Raw genomic sequence first — 11506 nt, forward strand, 5'->3', positions numbered from 1 at the left:
AAGAAGAATGGAGGAACTTTAGATTACATAGAGGGAAATGAGAGGGAGTGGGTATGAAAAATGGTGGAATGATACAGACATCATTACCCTATGTATATATATGATTACACAATGAATCTACATCTTGCCAACCATAGAAATGAAAATTTATACTCCACTTGTGTACAATGAATCAAAATGCAGTCTGTAAAAATAAAATAAAAAATAAAAAAACAAAGTAAATTTCAACAGAGGATAAATCTACATCGTTTTGAGTTGATAAGAAAATAAATGAATTCAACAATGAGGAACTCAACTAGAAAGCACAGAGAAACAATAGGTTTTTAAAACCATAAAGAAGCAGTATAAAAGAAATGAAAAAAGGGGCAACTTTAATATATATTTAATAGGAGTTTCAGAAGAATGTGGCAAGGTGGGTGGTGGTGAAGCATTAATTAGGGAAATAATGGATGAGATTTGACAAAAGGCATGAGTCTTTGCACTGAAGGAGCACTCTGAACCCCAAATGAGAGAACAGGAACAAATGCACATTGTGGTGGGTCTGTGAGACATTAGTGATGCAGGGAAACCTTAAGACTTACCAAAGAGAAAGGAAGCTGACCTACAATGGAACAACCAACAGATCACTGCAGATTTCTCATCAGCAACAATAGATTGTCCCATGATAGTAGAGTACGATCTCTAATGAACTGAAAGAAAACAGCTGTCAATCTATACTTCAAACTGGCTTAGCTATCACTGAGGTGAAGACAATATAAGAAAGTTTATTACCCACAGGCACTTGTTTGTTATACCTTGACAAGTAGAAAAATGAACACAGAGGAAGGTACAGGACACAGAATCAGTAGTAAAAAATAATTTGCTACCAATATGTGAATAAATGCAATTAATTAGTGACTGTGAAAGTAAGTTTATTTGTTAAAAAGAATATCAAAAAGTTCTAACAATACTATTATAAGAGGAAGAAATTCAGAGAGTAATATCATATTCAGTTATTATTTGTAATAGAGATACTAAATAGGTCTATTTTATGCTATTAATTAGTAAGCATTAATTAAAAACTTAGTTGCTGAAACTCAGTGTTTCAGTGTAGTTTATTTACTTCTCTTTCTTTTTTTTAAAAAACCAGATACATTGATGTTATTTCCCAGTTCTCAATGTGTCAAGCAAGTAGCACTCTTGTAAACATATTTTATATGTGTGAATGTAAATATTTATAGTAGTCCCTCCTTAACAGTGGGTAATACATTCCAACATCACCGGTGGAGGCCTGAGACTGCAGAGTACCAAACAATATGTACTGTATATTATGTTTTTTTCCTATGCTTACATACCTCTGATAAAACATAAATTAAAAATTAGGCAAAGTAAGATATTAACAACAAGAAATAATAATCAATCGAGCCTTTTAAAGGAAATGCTGTAATAAAATTGCCAGCATTACTATTCTTGTACTTTGGAGATAATATTAAGGAAAATAAAGGTTACCTGAACACAAGCACTAGGACACTATGACAGTTGATTTTAGAGCTGAGATGGCTACCAAGTAACAAATGGTATACAGTGTAGATACAGTGGACAAAGGTATGCTTCACACCCTGGGATGGATGGAACCGGCTAGAGCAGAATTTCATTACACTACTCACATTGGTGTGCAGTTTAATACTATGAATTGTTTATTTCTGGAATTTTCCATTTAATATTTTTGACCCACTTTACTAAGGGGTAGCTGAAACCATGAAAAGCAAAATCTTGGATAAGAAAAGAAGCACTGTATTTTATTACAGTATTATAATGCCACGTTAGTTCATTTTTTGGCAACATATATTCCAGGTGGTGGGTGAGACAGATGGCAGTAGTATTTTTGTTTCATAGTATTATTTAGTGACCCAGGTTGATAAACACTGTAAGGCTTTCAAAGCTCCACCTACATCCAGACATTGACATACAGATGGCTGAGGTAGAAGGAATGGAAGTTTTAGTAAGTCAAGCTTGGGTGTGGCATTCCTCACTTCTATACACATTGTGGGTGGCTAGACTATAGCTCAGTTACATAGTCACACCTATCCAACTTCAGGAGGGACTGCAAAAATAAATTTAGCTGTGTGCTCAGGAGAAAAGGAGAATGGAAAGTTAGCCAGTCTTTGTCACAAACATGTATTTTAATAATTAAAAGTACCATCCAAAGAATAAAGTTATAATCTGTAACTTCCACACTTGCAGAAGAAAAACAGGGACCACAGAAATCTTTATTCACCCAATAGAAGGCAGAAAAGGCAAAAATACCATGAAAAGATGATGGCAGAGAGAAAATGAAACATAAAATGGCAGAATTCATTCCAAATATATCAGTCATCACAGGAAATGTAAATACATTAAGCCCATACATTAGATCTATGTGATTGTATTAAAACAGTCCAGCTCTTTGAGATGCTTACAAAATACACAAATAAAGCAATGAAGCTTGAAAATTAAAGGCATAAAAAAGATGTGCTGGAATAATATTAACAAAGAAAGCTTGGGTTAGAAACATCAGTATTATGCAAAACAAAATTTGAAGCAATCATTTGTAAGAATAAAAAGTCTGTTAAATTTATTTTTGCTGTTCTATTGAAAGAATTATGACACTCTAGAACTATAGCACCTCTCCATTTCTTTCTTAATGTAAATTACATCTGAAATTTCTGATGCCTATTCTAAAAATAAGGGGAAACCACTTTTTTAGAAATAAAATTTTCTTCAGTTCAAAATGTTATAAAATTTTAATGTCTTCCTACTTGAGTTAATAAGCATTATTACCTATGAGAAATGAACTCCAAACAGAAGCACAGGACCCATTAAATGCAGATCCCTTAGCTAATCTTATTCGTTCATATCTAAATCATCCGTTGGTTCTGGTTTGAATTAAGTAGACCCAATTTTTAAAAATTAAATATTATTAAGAATAAGTGATGTACTTTGGCCATAATCACAAAATTCTAAGTACAAAAATCTAAGTATAATCCAAAGATGCTTAGGGATAAGATTTGTGTTTGGGTTTAGAAAAAGTCAATTGAAAAATTCTGGAGAAAAGTTATTCTCTTATTTCTCCTCCAGGAGTTCACTGCTCATCTACATTTTTTTTTTTTTTTTTTTTTTGTGAATCTTTTTTAAAATTTAAAAAATTTTTAAATTTAATTTGTTCTAATTAGTTGTACATGACAGTAGAATGTATTTATACATTTTGATAGATCATACATCTACATTTAAACATGCATTTATTCATTTTCCTGTAGTTCACTTATGAACTCTTATTGAGCACTTCAAGTATGATAAGCACTGTTAAGAAATGGGCATATAAAGACTATGAGGCCTGCTTCTTTCTTTCCAGACATAGCAAGACCAATGTGGGAGACAGGTAAGTTTATATTACAAGGTAGAATGGGACACACCAGAACAAAAGAAGTTCATGGTGCCATGTGACTTGGACAGAGAGGAAAGTATTTCTAAAAGCAGAAGCCAATTACACCATTGAATGAACCAGAGTTGCTTGATTTTGGTTGGCTTGCTGTTGCTGTTTGAATTGATATCTACCAAGGAAAGTAAAGTAGGCCATGCCCGAATGTCTAGGAAGTTGCTTATACAGATATCTTTGGCTAGCTATCTAGAATCAAAATAGATCAGTTTTAACATCCTCTGTAGGAACACCTCTGTCACTAAGACTTTTCTAAAGGCTTCGGCTACAAATGGCAAACAGGCATCTTAGGAACAAATGGACTAGTACATGTGAGCCTCTCTTAGTTGCTTTGCTTAGTCATTGTTTCTTATGTTTTGAGGTCTCAAAGAGCCTTGTGAGTCAACGAACCACATGAAACCAAGGACAGAAGGTTCCAGCTGAGACTGCCTTTTTTTACTTTCACAATATTAAAACAAAAGATTGTAAGAATTTTAAAGATAGAGAAAGACGGATGGATGGACAGTTTCCTCACTTCATCTAGGGGCTAAAATATCTTTCCTTTTTCAACCTTTACCCACTTTCAGAAATTTTTCCCTCATGTGAAACGTGCTCATTCTGCTAGAAATCTATTCCAGTTATTTATTGTTGTGTAATAAACCACACCAAAACTTAGTGGCTTAAAATGACATTGCTCATTTTGCTTACAAATCTGAGATTTGGGCAGGAACTGCTGGGGATGACTGTTCTCTTTCCGCAGAATACCATCTGGGGAACTTTGGGACTTGTGGACCCTTTTCCAAGCTGGCTTATTCATGGCTATCAAGTTGGGGCTGACTGTTGGCTGGTAACTCAGCTGGGAAATAGGGCTGGAGGCCTTGATGCTTGAATATTCTCAAAACATGGTATCTGGGTTCTTGGAGCAGGGTGTTCCAAGAGACAAGAAATAGAACTACCACTCTACTAAGGACTGGCCCCAGAAACTGTTGCAGTGTTATTTCCAACTATTGGGCAAGGTAGATATTAAGCCCACCCACATTCAGGAGGAGAGGACATAGGCTTCACTTCCTTATGGGAGCAGGGTCAAAGTATTTGTGGATATCTTTAATCTGCACAAAGGCCAAAACCTGATCTTATTTCTGTTATTGTTAAGCACAAAGAGGGCCAATGGTGGGAGGAAAAATTCACACTGAGGAATAGATGGGCTAGAAGGATAAGTCCACATACACCAGGCTACTACTTCTGTAAATGATTTTTACTGCATTTTGATGATACTGCCTTTCCCAGGGAAAGATACATGGGGACAGAGACAAGGGATGGGAAAGATTCCCTTCAGGTCCATTTCAGTGGACTCATTATTCTAGAAGCAGTTGCTTTGTTCTTTGTCTTTCTCAGGCTTTTGTCTTTGCCTAACTCTGGAATCCAATTTTGTTTTTCTTAGCAAACATTTATCCCTATTTATTGCTTTGTGCTCATTTCTAAAACTAGTAATTGCTTTTTTCTCCATTCATTCAGTTCATACAATTAACTGTATTGTTTCTCTCTTTTATCGTTTCACACCTATTTCTCCATAATTTAAATGTTACAAATATGGTGAAAAAAAGTTTGTTTGTTTGTTTGTTTTTTGGTTACCATATTTGCCTTGTGGAGAAGGCAAGTGATTGACTTAAAAGTGCTTCATCATAGAGAAACAGCAAATGGTAATATCTTGTCACCTTGGGCCCCAAAGCATTTTGCCAGAATCATTTATCAGGCAACTAATACTACTGTAATATTTAGATACATTAAACATACTTCCATCTGTTCATTAGTATGTTGGATTTCTTTGTCAGTTTTAAACTTATGAAGAGGTTAAGGGGCATTGTTTAATTTCACTAATGTTCTTGCCCACATGGGGAGTCTTAAATTAGCCCAAACATAAAATTAGACTAATTGTTTTAAAACTAATCTAAGTACAAAAAATACTTTAACACATTGAATAAATTATTTAAAAACTTTTTATTGACAATACATTATTTTGGATATTTATTTTGGTCTTAATTTATCAAAATAACTGTATGATTCATTTCTAAAGAGGAAAAAAGTAATGTTCTTTCTGTCTTCATTTTCCTCACTTTTTTCTTAAATAATAAATTACACAAAAGTAAAAAGATGACAAGATAACAAGGTTGTTTCACATCATTATCTGCTGAAGGTCAGGTTCTAGAAGTACATGTTCCAATTTTCTTGCTACTTAACGCTCAAAATGGAAAGCTTTAGATTAGAATCTCAGAGTTAAGATCCTTTTTAGCTAAAAACACACATTATTTTTCTCCGTATAGCTTATAGTTTGATGGTACATGAGAATACGCTTGATTGACTGAACAGGAGATCAAGTATCCCTGGCCAAACCTATTTCACAGGTCAAAAACTGGAGCTGAATCTGGGTGCTAATTAGATTTTGAGCCTGGACCATTTGCTATGTAACTTAGTATTATAGGGGAAGTTCAACTCTTTTCTATAGATAAATAAATCTATGGTGTTAGGATACATAAAAATTCATATATTAAGCCATATATCTTAACTATCATGACCAAGATGAGAATTTTGCAAATACATAAAAGCTATAATTGGTGAGAGGATCATTCATTCACTTACTTAGCAAACATTTGTCAAATAGCCATTTGAGGTAGTTTGGGGCTCTCTGATGGGATCCAATAAGTAGTACTCTCTTTCTTAACCAGGTTATGGACAAATTTGTTCAATATGTAGTCAAATATTTATTGGTTGCCCTTTATACATCAGGAACTGCTCTAAAAACTTGGATTTAATCACTGAACAAAACAGACACAAATTCCTTGTTATGTGGTAGTTACATTCTACTAAGAATATGTAGAAAACAAAGAATTATCTGTGTCAACAATAAAGGTTGGTGGAAGAAATAGATTAGTGTGTGACTCAAATTTTGTCTGTAACTAGAATCCTGTGACTAGGCAGAATTCCCACCCATTTCCTGGCAATGCTGAACTGAGATAGGCCATCATGCATAGCTGTGCCAACAGTTAGCTCCCAAGAAGAAGAAAGTGGGCAGCCTGCCAAATTATTCCCAAATTCATCAGTCTGATACACTGTTCCTTATTTTCTGGAGTGAACTGAGCAAAGAGAAGAGCATTAAGGGAAGTTTTATGGAGCGTTAGAGGTGTATGGTAGTCAGGTTTCATTCAAAATGTAATTATTGGGAATTATATTCTTAATTGCTCATGAGGGACTGTACCAACTTCAAGGCCAGGTCAGAAGCAAAGGGCAGCAAGCTTACCCTCCACAGAATCATACAAATAAAAGAAATATTCAACACAAAATCCCACTTTTCAGGTCAGATCAAATCCACAGTGCTTACAAAATAGCAGCCATGGATATTGTGATAATGTATTACACTAGACACCAACAGATAGAATAAAAGCAACACAAAAACACACCCTATCCCTCAGGGAGCTTTCATCTACTGGGAAGCACAGATATTTAGCAATGACAGAGCTATAGTACAGTTTGGAGAATGTCTCTAGGAAGTATTTTGATAGTAGAAATTGTGAGGGCTTCCTACAGGAAGGCATTTGAGCTATAACAAGTTACTGGGCTTATTATTCTTATGCCTCATCTAATAGGTCATTGTAATGAATTTATTTTTTCTTTATACCATAAGCCATTTAAGCCAGAAAACACATCTTAGCCATAAGTATTCAAGAAATCTTCTCAAGTGAATGAACAGTAGTAAATCCATGATGGGGAGTCTCTGTGGAAGTGGATATAATATCTAATACCTCCTGAATATTATTCTGCCGAATGGGAATTGTAGTGGTGGCATTTCCATGCCTAGCCCTGTGTATGATCACAACACAGGAGGGTTGCCCCAGTCACTTGGGCATGCATTTGGTTATCCATTTTTGTATCCTCATTGTTTGTTTATTTTCTGAGTATTTGTTATTTGTACTCTTCTTATAGGATAGGGAGGCATTTCTATGAGAATGATTATATAGACTTTGGTACAGAGGGAGGCAAATAGGAGCTGTTACATTTTTGCAGCTCTTTCTATGAACAATTTGGGAGTATCAAATTAGATTATGCTTTTCCAACTCTTGCAATTTTACTTGTGACTCTTTTTGCGATGTTATGAGTTATGTATGGTTTGAATAGCACAAATATAATGAGAAACAGATCATAATAGTTCAACTAAGTTTTTTTAGAAAAAAAATCTGTAGTTATTCCTTCCAAATTCTGAAGTCTATCAACATTAAGATAACTGTGGAAGATTTGCAGCACTATTTATTTACTCAGTGGCCCCAAGTAACAGACAGAAAATATATGAATGACTTTCTAGAATCCCAAAGGGTTCTAAGTTTTCAAGAACTTAAATGTGTTACTGAAGCCTTGGCAAGACCAATAACTAGTGCCGGCAAATGCAGAAATGCTGAAAACCCCATTTCCACACTAACTTTCTGACTGAATTGGCCATCTTTGCAACTATGGCTCTGGCCTGAGCTAGCAAAACTTGTCCTGGTTTCTCTTTACATGGAGTTCAGTGTTTCACTTGTGTGGCTTGGCTCCTGCTGAAATGCATTTAAAGTGTTGGATGAAGCTTCTTAAGTTTGAGGCTATGAGAACTGAACCTGATGAAAAGGCATATTGATGGGACTCATTTCTTCTCAAGTTCCACAGCCCTGTGGTATAATTCCTGCTATGCTGGGTGTAGTCTCCTTTTCTTGTTTTTATTCACAACTCTAGAGTTCTTGTCAAAAAGATCTTTAATTTGTTAGTATATGTGCAGTCTCTTAAAAGGATGCTTTTGTATTTTATGTCCTGATGATATGGGACTCAAGTACTAGTTTCTAAAGCAAAGCAAACATTTTCCAATGTAACACAGACAAGTCTATGGGAGATTTAGGAAGTGTTAGTATGGATGTTGTCAATGAGATAGTAAAATTTGACAGGTTGGTGGTTTGATTACACTGAACTATTCCAAATAATAAATGCAAAGAAATGCCATCAGGGTTCTCAGACTTCTAAGTGATCCCCAGTCCTCTCACATATTCACAATGTTGCTTAATGTGAATCATGCCTGTAATTTCATGTTCTTTAGAGTGATGGTTCTTGATTAGAGAGTAATTTTGCTTCTCCTCATCCCAGGGGACCATTGCAAGACCAGAGACATGTTTGGTTATCACACCTGGTGGCGGAATGGATCAAGAGGTGGGGACAGTGATGGGTTGCAAGTGATGTGTCTACTGCAAGAGGTCTGGGATATTGCTAAACATCCTACAGCTCACAGAACTGCCCCCTTCTGGGGCAGAGAATTATCTGACCCCAAATATCAATCCAGGTTAGAAAACAGGTCTAGTCATAACTAAGAAGCAATCCTGATTGTTCTTTTCAAGAGTTTTTCCATTCATATGGGGGTGGGGAGGGGAGAAAGTTTGCTGCAGCACTTATTTAAACTCAACAATTTTCAATGTAAATAGCTATTTCTATGTTTCTTCTGAGATCAATGAAACTTTTTTTTTTTTTTTTTTTATAAAATCTATGAAGGGAGAGAATCCTACCAAGAGTGACAATTACCAAGTACAGAATAGGTTTTTCAGGTCTTGGCTCTCAGGTCACATATTATTTGTTGCCTAAAGAGATGGCTTTGTGGCAATATCCAGGAGGTATTCAGCAGTATTCATTGCCAATTTGGGAGTATTTACAATGAATCAGGCACTATAGGGGTTTGCGGTTTGCTGGACTTTTTTTTTTTTTTTTCTAATCCTGTTTTTCAGGTTTGCTGGATTTTAAATGCTTTTGTTTTAATGATAAATGTACTTTTGGTTGTGGCACTGTGGCATGAATGAACAGGTGCTAAATAAGGTGAGCATTTGAAGAGCTCCACCTTTCTAACTGCATCAGCTTGAAGTTTAACATACTATGTCTCTTAAATCTTTCCTCTCCTCTTTATTCCCACTTCTACCCCACAAGTTTTGTTTTTTACATTTCATCTATCATTAGAATTCTAGTTTCCTTTTTGATCTTCCACTTTAATTTCTGCAACTTGATATAAATCAACCTTATTAAAGGTTAATTTTGAAATTGTTGGTCCTCTGCTCAAAACCCTTCAATTGTACAGCAAAATTTACCCAATAAAACTCTATAACTCCTGTTATTCAATTCCTCGTGTGCTCCTTATTTGTCTTTGAAGCATGTATTTCTGTTGTTCTTCATATATCCTATGCTCCAGCCAGAACGACCGACCATTTTCCCATAGTTCTGCACTCTCCCGCCTAGGTGTTTTCACTTGCTCTGTTTCCTTTGCAAGGAACATCCTGTTACTGCCTGTGCAGATCCCACCTTTCTTCAAAGATCAGGTCAAATGCACTACCTCCAAGTCCCTTTAGCTGGAAATTCTCTGCCTCCTCCGAACACTCTGCATAGATGAACTTCTCTTTTCCTCCTGATACAAAATATTTTTGCTCTTAAATTATAAGATAAGTGTTTAGGAAGGAAAGTAGAAAGGAAGGAAAGAAGGAAGGAAGAAGGAGGACAGGAGAGAAAAAAGGAAGAAACTCCTGGCTAAGCAGGAGTGTTGTGTGGAGCAGAGCACCTCAAACTTTAAACGCACGCAGATCACCAGGAATCCTGTGAAAACCACTCCAATTGAGTAGGTGTGGGTGGGGACTGAGATTCTGCTTTTCTAACAGATTTTCATCTTAGTACTGCTGTTGATAATAATCTTGCTGCAGGTTAGCTGCAAGCAACTCGAAAGTTCTATTGTGCTAAGCAAATCTGTGATTTGAATATTTCAATTTTGGGTTGCATCTTTGGACCTGTCACTTCCTGGCAATGTGGTCTTATATAAATCAGTTAATTTCACTACACTCTAGTTTTATCCAGCAAAATGAGTGTAATGACATGTCTATCAGTCTCTGCTGCCTCTGGCTTGGCCCCACTGCAACTTCTAACTTGCTATGTGCTCACGTAGTGCCCTGAAAGCCACTAGGCAGCTACAAGAAGTTCTAGATTTTGGTTTCAAACTCCCTCTCAGTTATTAGGAGAAGCTTGATAGTGATGCTGTATGACTAGTGTCTGGGCTGGGAAAATCTTGGTCCAAGGGGCACTTAGGTGAATTTCAGACTTCAGCTCTCCTATCCAATCTTTTATCATGGGTTGTCAAGTTTCAGATGGTCCTCTGCCCTGAAATCTTGTTTTTGCTTAGTCACCCACTGGGTCTATAACCTAGTTGTGGCACATCTCTTACCTCCTGCTCCTCTCTGCATCATCTTCTGCCCTGATACGCAGAAGCCCTTGGTGCCTATGCTTCTTCAATTCTTTGCCTTTCCTCAGGTGAACTTCTGTAATGTTAGACTCCACTAGGATTTGAGGATAGTAATTTATTATTTCATTGTGTGCTTGAGTGTTTACTATGAGCCAGAACTGTATTCAGCCCCAATTAGTTTTATACATTTTCTTATGTAACTACCTGTTTCTTGAGGTCTGTTCTGGCTACAGCATTATTTAAATTACAAAGTTTTAATGGTTGCGGATTAAAAAAGATTAATGATTGTAAAAATTCTCTTTAAGCAAACAGCTAAAACAATGTCATTTATTTTTGTGTTAGAATGTATATATAAACAAAAATGTATATTAAATAAGTCTATTTCTTGACTTTATGTAAGTCTCAAACACTTTCTTCAAAGTGATAAGGGCTCAAAATAGGAAAATGTCCAGCAATAAATGTCAGATATAAGAGCACTGTTACAATGAAGGTTGACTTTGTGCATGGAGGAAGCATGTCTTGATGGAAATCTACATGTATTTTTACTCATACTTATCTTTGGAGAGAAGTTATCATAATATTCCAAATAGGAACCATTAGGGACTCTCATCTTAGGAAAGTCATTATGGTGGTTCCTGGTTGAAAAGATAATGTTCTGAGCAACTAGAAGTTTATGATGACCTATGAATTCTTTTAAGGCAGTGTGATTATCAAGTAAATTGCCATAATTTTGAGAAGTAACAAGCAGGACCCAAAAGGGAAGAAAGAACAACAGGCAGAGAAATCTTTAGGAT

This window comes from Sciurus vulgaris (genome assembly GCF_902686455.1).
Source record: "Sciurus vulgaris genome assembly, chromosome: 1".
NCBI classification, from domain to species: Eukaryota; Metazoa; Chordata; class Mammalia; order Rodentia; family Sciuridae; genus Sciurus; species Sciurus vulgaris.